The sequence below is a fragment of the Varroa jacobsoni genome, unplaced genomic scaffold (genome assembly GCF_002532875.2).
Source record: "Varroa jacobsoni isolate VJ856 unplaced genomic scaffold, vjacob_1.0 scaffold_240, whole genome shotgun sequence".
Taxonomy (NCBI): Eukaryota; Metazoa; Arthropoda; class Arachnida; order Mesostigmata; family Varroidae; genus Varroa; species Varroa jacobsoni.
This window is the reverse complement of record NW_019213142.1, coordinates 74,558-83,066: the sequence shown is the minus strand read 5'-3', so window position 1 is coordinate 83,066 and position 8,509 is coordinate 74,558. Positions and strand designations below refer to the sequence as shown.

The window sequence follows — 8,509 nt, the reverse complement described above, 5'->3', positions numbered from 1 at the left end:
ATAACAACCACGATGTAGAATCGACGAGAGGTATTGGGTTCTTCTACCTTCAGCTGGTATCTTGTTTTCTGAAATTCTTCAGGTTTTTCATATCCGGTCAGCCATCTTTTGCTAATAGTATTGACATACTTTTGTAAATATCTAGGTCGCTGCGTAAATCGTCGTTTTCGCCCGCTTACCTTCCAATGGCCTTACTGATAGTTGCAACAGCGATTGGTTTCTATCGATTATATCTGTTTAACTGTTATGCGATGTATCGTATTGGCGCTCTATTCATTCGTTCCTGCTTTCCTCTATTCCTATCCGCCCTCGTGACTGCCATAATAAAGCTTTTTTGGGTCGTGACTGTGACACAGCTTCTATGCCATAGTCATTTCTATTCTTTTGTCGATGATGGAAAGCTTGAAATAGGAATAAACTCCTCCGTGCAGGAGCGACCGTCGTCTCGCGTTCTTGTGCTTTCTTCAGGTGTTGTCCTCATCTAATTAAAAACCCGCTCTTTCTGCGTTCGTCCAGAATCCACGTTCTTTAGTAAACGACATACGCGTCTATTGTTCGCCACACCGTTACCTTATGTAGCTTTTCTCGTGCCGAACGCTTGACGAAATATGTTTACGTGATAGTGTGCTTACCGGCTGATTCTCTTAAGCCAACGAAAATCAGAAGTGTATGAGCGGGCGTCCAAAAGGAGAAACGACCTTAAAGACGATACAACAGATTGGCCCAGCGGCAAGAACAGAAGAGAAAGGCAAGAGATAACACGATACAGCAAGGCAAGTGAAGGACGACATTGCGACGCTACTACATAGTGTATGCTGTACCACTGATTCTGTTAGTGCGGCCTGAAAGCTTGCCTGCTGTCCGTCTCGCAGTAAAGCAAAGGAAAGGGGAAAACACTTGGAAACGAGGTTTGGGCCGAGAGAAAGGACTCGAGCTCTTTGGAGAGGGTGGCCCTCTCCGCCGAGCACGCCGAGTGCAAGCTAAGAGCTTTACGTGCCTACTACGGCCAATCTTGCTCTCAGAAGCTCTAAAGTGTCTCGCTATGAGTGGTGATCGTCGCAGCATTCTACATCTGTAAGAGCTTCACTGGCACTCCAGCAAGCAAAGAAAACAGACTCCCTTAGTGACTAACTGTGAAAAAGGCGGGTCAATATATCATCCACTGATCTTCATCTGGTCAAAACCAGGATTGTGATTGGGCAAATGCGGGTACGTAGAGGATCAGGTGCGGTTAAATTAGTTTTACAACGACTTATTACACAGCGCAATTAGAACGTGCTCTCACACACGTACAGCTGCGAAGAAATTTTCAAAGCAAACAACTCACCTAATCCATCTATACAAATTCAACTACTCTGGGGACAGCTGTGGAATAAGTTAAGTACGGGCAGAAGTGTCGACGATAATTTCATAACTAGCTAGGAGAAACACCATTACTTAAGTGAAAGGTGCACACCGTGTGTTCGTTGAGGCATTTATGATACATATGGGTAAGTTAAATAGTTAACTGTCACAAGACGAAAAGAAAAGACGCTTATGAAGACGTGCTAACATATGGAACATGCAAAATGTTTCTGATGTGCGACCTGTTTTAGTTGTATAAAGAAAAGCACCAATCAGCCTTGTGGTTGTTCCTGAGTGATCGACGACAACTAGCTAATTAATTAACCTGTGATATTTAAGCTAAGTGATTTCGTTAATCAGTGTGCGACTACCTGAAAGGATAGAGTGCTCATTTGGAGGACAACTGAAATTGTCTCGCTGGAATCCAGAAGGTAAAAGAAGTTACTCAAGAAAGTATATTAGAACAACATTTCAAAGTATCAGTAGTACTTTTTCTTAACACGAATTGTACATAAGTACATTTTTTCTTCTTGAGTACATAGATAATGTATGATAGGACGCTGGATGCATGTTCTCAACTTTTAGCCTCTAACAATCTGAACGATTATATAGAATTTGCATCCGTACGTAAAGCAAAACACTACATTTTGAGTTGCAACTACTATATATTATGCACGATTATGTATTGTAATATGTTGGCTGCGTTCTCGACTGGTCATTGAACCGTGCAGGGGATCGGTCCTAGCTTACCGTTGGTTATTGCGGCAAGTGCAAGACGTGACTTGCGAAGTGTGACATTATATCGATTTCCAAAAGTACCTACTCAATTCAGTACTCTGTCATACTTCCCCATCTGCTCGCTGTTCAATACTAGTGCTACAGCAGCTTTTGCCTCGACGAATTCGTAAGAACAAATATTCTCTCTAGATGACACGGACGACTCCAAAGCCGCAAAATAGAAACTGATATAGAAGCAGTGCTGGCACACTCAGATTCGATGCTCATTTCAACTGGTGCAAAAGGCTCCACTTGCCGTGAAACCGTTCGAGCGTATTCCGTCGCTGTATGTCTGCCGCTGGTTCTCGTGCTGCTTTCGGTGTCTGCCCTTCCACAAGACAGTCTGCGTTAGACAAAAAGTTTCTAAGTACCGTCTCGATGTTACCTGTCGTTAAAAAGACCATCCGTATCTTTGTGTTACCTATGTTATATTCGACGGCGTTTTATCCGGTGAGTGTTGCTCGATAGCAGTTAATGATACCAGTCGTTTTACTAGCGCAGAGAGGGCGAGAGGTAAAGGCAGAGCTGGACGAGCAACATAACGAATTTAGAAGAACTGAGGCAATGTGAGGGACTTTTCTCTTCCTAAGCATCTTTTACTTTTTTCCAACGATGTCTACTCCAAAGGAGCACTCTGCCCCCATTTTTCATGCTTTACACTGAACGTAATGGCCCATTCCGGTTGTTGCTTAGAAACAAAATTCCATAAAATGTTTGTTATTGTTAAACATGAACCAGTTAAGATAAGATTTTGGAATACTATAATCGCAGTACGATGAGCCCGATTGTAATATTGACCCGTTTGAAGTGAATTCGCCAATTTTTTCTTTGCGTCCTCGTGTGTTTGCAATCAAGACCATGTGTCAATAAGGACATTTTTACGGTGAGCCATCAGACACTAAAAAAACCGGCGGTTATTAATCAATAGTAACCGTGCTCAAAGAGACGACAGCGTGAAAGACAGCTTAGCAGAGTTTTCATTATTTCATCTGACAAGAGTTTTACTATATTTCATAAAGAAAAGCAGGCGGTGTACATATATTTCGTGTATACAAAAGCTGGTCTAGCGTCTCCTTAACAAATGCATATAGACCATTTTAAGGTAGTCCATAAATATATGAATTTGCGCGAGAGGCTCACTACAATATTAGCTTTAATTTCACCTGCTTTGTTTGAACTGAACAAGAAGAGAATGTCTGGGACCCTGCAAGGTGAACCTAAACAAGGCAACAGCAGCAGAAGTATAGCTTGTGTTGAAAAGCACCCCCACCGTACGTGTCGCCATACAGCTGGTTTTTCAACTACCCATAGCTATATGTACTTGGGACGGTAAACCTCGTGGCCAAGGACTCTGAGGTAACAAGGTAAAAACGGACGGGACGGGTGGTATCGCGGTATACCAACCCTTGCGGCAGTGGTATTGGCGGCAGCCCGAGGCTTTTAGCTTGCTTCTAATTTGCGTCCAGCGACGCAGATATACCGAACAGCCTAAGGGAACGGCTATGAGTACACTAAGCCAGGCGAGGATCGATGTTAAATACGAACACCTATGGACGCAGGCTGCATTATGTCGTAGTGGTTTTTTCCTCTTCTAGTCCCCTTCTGCTACCCTCTTGCTGCAAATATGAAAATGACACGAATCATTAGCTCATCACCTGGTGGCTGGCACCAACAGCACACATGGTTGGCCGTTGGGGTGGCCTTCCAAGGGGCGTATTAAGAAAAAAGGCATGCCCACTTCCGAAAGGCTGATGGGCTGTGGTTTGTCGACTAGAAATCCACCCAGCGTCACTATAAGTGCGTAGTGGAAATATGTTTATAGAAAGTAGTAACTCGGCTACTGAACCCTTGACTAACTAAGGAAGAGGCCACAAAAACAAACTGAATATGGCTGCTTGAAAAACCACCAGGCTACACATATATAGGTCTATTACGTAAATCTATTCAATTACAACTTATTGTCTGTAAACTATATTTTGAATTTATCTTGTTAAAAGGAAAGATAAAAGGGTACCGTTTAAAGCAAATATGAGAAGTCCGCTTCAATAATCGCTTCTCGAAGAAATCATTCAAAGAAAAAATGTTGGAGAAAAAGTATTTCTGTTTGCGAAAGAGAGAAGGCAAGCAAAACCCCTTAGAACGACGCTCTTTTGTCGCGGTCGTTTGGCGGCCGCCAGGAACGGGAGGGGCGACATATAGCACCTCTGATGTACCTCTATGGGCTGATTTTAACAGAGAGGGACAAACGATGCAATGAGTCTCTACGTTGCCGCTAGTATCTTATCGACCTTCAGGTTCTCCAAACGCTCCTTTTTACTTTTTTGCCGGATCCAGCAGCAGCATCATACTAACCGCCGCAGCTGCTGTCCAAGAAGCTGAAATTATGGTTGGGGACAAACGGCCATATAGGTCCTTCCACGGCTCACTTATCCGTTTGCAGAGCCGCAATGAACCACAGTGGGAGAAAAAGCAGATTGTAGAGAAAAAGAGAGTAAAGCGAAAATCGTTTCAAGGATAATATATGAAAGGTACCTAGCATGACGTGGAAAACAACATAACCTGAACTGAATGACGTTCCTATTATTAGATAATTCTATATTTTGTTAGAATCGCTTAGAAAACCAATGGTACATATTTATAGATTTTATTGCTTCAAAAGCTCAATGCATATGCGTAGCAATCCTTTCCGATAATTAGGTTTTAAGAGGATTAAGTTTAGTATCAACTTAGTCGTGTGGTCTAATCGCTTTACGAAAAGGACCCTGCCTTAAGACATATACATAGAAATAGCCACCGTGAGCCATTGAAGATACGGTACGCCACTTTCTGCTAGTGATGGAGCATTAGTCTTGACTTGACGATATCATATTAGTCTTGGACAGTATAGCGCCAGGTTCTTATTCCTGTATATGTGACATGATAAGCAGCTACATCATACGGTAACATACATGTAACAAAATTTGGGAAAAATTCAATCACGGGAAGCCTGATTTTCATTCAAGATTACAACTATGTCAAAGTTCGGTCGCACAGTGTTTTTTAACAAATTGAAATTTCAGGCTGAATATAAGATACGATTTGGTTTTTGTTACAACGCGGGCATTGCTACGCTTAACCTTATCCTCAATTTTTTCCTATTGAAATGAGATCTTTGTCAGCTGGGCTCCAGCTTTTTAGACAAAAATCAGTGGTAGGTGTGCAATTGTACTACCAACCCATCGTTCAATTTTCAAAGCTTATGTCTACTTGTATAAACGACAACTCTTTGCAATGGAGAAATAAGGCCACGAAGATATTTATGAGAACATACGCACCTTGGAAATTTAGAGTACCCCCCGCCCCCCATAATCTGATGCACCAGATTTCATTAACTATGTGAAGAAAAAATATTATGCTACCTCTTACGAGTTGTCACTCGAAAAGCCTTTACATCCTGTTTAAATGACCAGTTAACGCTGAAACCTTAGTTCTGAAGTAAAATAGGAATAGGTCTCTACGAGACTTCAACTAGATCACATGACTTGGTATTGTTTTTTCTATGTTGGCGCACCTCAATCTTTTGCAAATTACACTATTTGTGAGTGGTGCTAATTTACAGTCTGCAATGTCGGCCGTTACCATATGTCAAATACGTAAATTTTTCTCACCAAGTAGTTTGTTTTATAAGTTGATCGTCTGTCAAACGTTACTCGTTGTGGACATTGAGAAACATAGAATTGTGTATCATATACTTCACTAGAGTTTTCGACTTCGTGCTCTTTGGATATGATAATAGCCATCGAAAAGCAATTCTTGTGTAAGCGATAAGACAACCATATCGTAAGTAATTTATCCGTTCGAAATAATGTCCAATACACATAAAATGCAGTTGAAGCTATTACCACAAAATGTGTACGTAGAACGATACGAAAATACGTCTCACAATTCTGTGCTTCAGATCATCGTTTCTAGTTTCTTTTTACAGGTTTCTGAGGGTGCAGATACTCCGCAGCGGTGAACCTTTGGCTCTATATTCTCTTCTAGTGAGGTTGTCCAGTGGCCCGCGGTCGCTATAGTGCTGCTTCGGTAGCGTTCCTACCGCGTTCGAAGCACGTCAGCAGGCCCAACCGTTACCCCTCAACGCACCCACCTCCGCGTGGCCGGGATAATGATGTTCATGCGAAGCCACCGCGGCAAGCGCCCACCGAAATCAACCAGCCCTCACGTGTTGCTACAACAGAGAGATGAAACGGCCTGAAGCAGGTGCACAGATAATCGGCTGAATATCAAACTCGTGTCGTATCCACGCAGCGTTTGGCGCGTTGGGTGCATAGAGTATCTAGGCCATAACCAGTCTCAGCCAACATAATTTGAATTCGATACTTTTATTTCACGGCGGCGTAAGGTGCCAAACTAAGCTATACGATGAAGATTTCTTGTCTTCTGTTGGTAATATTCATTTAAATAATACCTGTAGTCAAAAAAACTTTTGGAAAATCGTTGAGTAATATTGGTGCATGCTAGAATAGCTAGCCTTCAGAAGCATACAGATAAGCGTCAAAAATAACGATATGTGGTGAAGATTCTGCCAGTGTGTAGTTACCTAAAAACGTTAAAAAAAAACCCCTTGTAAATATTACTGTGAAATTCTTACGACTATACGAAGCTAGAACTTCATTAGACCAGAGCACATTCACAGTTAGGCTCATTTGGAACTGGCTTACTTCGAGCCGTTCCTCCATCACAATGGCAGAGATCCTAAATAGTAGAACTCTTAAATGTCACATATCGTCGAATTTTTTTTGTTTCAAATAGTACTGATAATTACTGGTTATTGAATATCTGTCCCGTCTAATATGATGTAAGATGAAGATCATGTCAATACCAATTCAACGGTCTTCTTAACACCTTTTATTGAAAATATAATACTGGTTAGGTTAGTATGTGTTAGTAGGTACATTTTTTTTGTAATCGATACCATAAAGTGCGGAGATGTGTTTTAAACTATATATATCTATATAGCACCTCTAGACGATATGTCACTGGACTGACAGATCTGAGGATGCTAAAGCCGACGAACAAACGTCCCATCCACTTTCCAACCTACACAGTGATTTATTATTCGACATATTTGGGTAGATTTGTTATAACAGTCAACGGACAAGCTTGATTTGAAGACCGCCGTGAGCTCTACTTAATCCGTCTTCTAACAGACTTCATGCTGAAATAGCTGCTTATTTGGTATGTGACCTAAAGTAAAGAGACCCATGAATGCATGAACTAGCAATGGTGGTTTTACAGTCTTTACAGGCAGGAAAAAATATTGCTTGAAAGCTTAAGTAATATGCTTAACCACCCATTCCGATCGTTGCTGAACTAACGGCATCCCTCAAGAGTACAAAAAAGTGTATATATCCTTAAATACAAACTCCACTCACACCCTTTTAATCAGAGTCGCGTGGTAAATTCTGCTTACTTATGTGCATCACCTATTCTAGATGTAAATCAAATCTGGCGAGGTTCGATCGTCATTTGTTGTGCGTTTCGTCACGCTCCTGTCACCGCCGCCACTTGCAGCATGGTCACTACTATCAATAGAGCAGTACTAGCTAAATGGCAATGGACGAGCCGAACAAGTCCGCCAGTCAGTGGACTGGTGCTAAATCGCCGTTCGTCGCGGCTTCACGTCTGCGAACGGAGCAATTTATGGAAGATTTCACTAATCGGGCACGCACGCCCTTGCTGATGCCTTTCAAAAACCGTTGTCACGGTAGTTTGGAGTTATAAATTGGCCGCATGAGAACCGGTGCAAACTGCGTGAAATGCGGGAAGCTTTTTACTACGCCGTTGTATTCCCTACTACAGGTGCTGCTATTGTTATTCAGTAGCTACTTGTCTCAATAGGTGAATTGAAGCACTTGGCATTCTAAATAACTTACTATAGTAACGTTTAGGAAACTTATCTTTGTTACTACGACGCTTACGGTGCGCTGTAATGACGTACTTTCATTCGCGCTATCCATTATATCTCCCGGAAAAATTGTTCAGTGGATTAGGTACCGTTTGTTTATTAGCGCCATATACACGTTGCCTAAATGGTATGAGGTATATTACATTTACCATCTCAATATATCAAGTGTATAAATATTTGAAACTATATGGTGAAAGCGGGTATTATTGGTTTCGTTTCATAAAGCGTACATTAAGCTCGTTTTTGAACCTGTCGTTAGTTGAGTTCTACTTCAGCTAGTCTTACTGCTTTCGACACGCACTACTGTGTACCGTAAAAATGTCGAATTAAATATACGAGTTCGTAAAGCACACCAAATCTGTGATAGAATATCAATTGTTGGAAAGGAAGTTTCGGCGCCCCTTTGCGGGGTAGGAAATACGACACTACTTCTTACTC

The 8,509-nt window shown here is 41.7% G+C and overlaps 1 protein-coding gene across 2 annotated transcripts in view; it reads left to right on the top strand.

Moving 5' to 3' along the window:
* Positions 1 to 1,023: 1,023 nt before the first annotated feature.
* Positions 1,024 to 8,509, top strand: part of LOC111273955 (uncharacterized) — a 76,537-nt gene continuing 69,051 nt past the window's right edge. Inside the window, exons 1-2 of one of the 2 annotated variants that reach the window (XM_086967470.1) lie at positions 1,024 to 1,490; positions 1,684 to 1,775. The gene's annotated coding sequence lies outside the window, so the exon portion shown is untranslated. Of the gene's footprint in view, positions 1,776 to 8,509 lie in introns of both variants that reach the window. The other variant, XM_022855991.2, reaches the window with a different exon arrangement.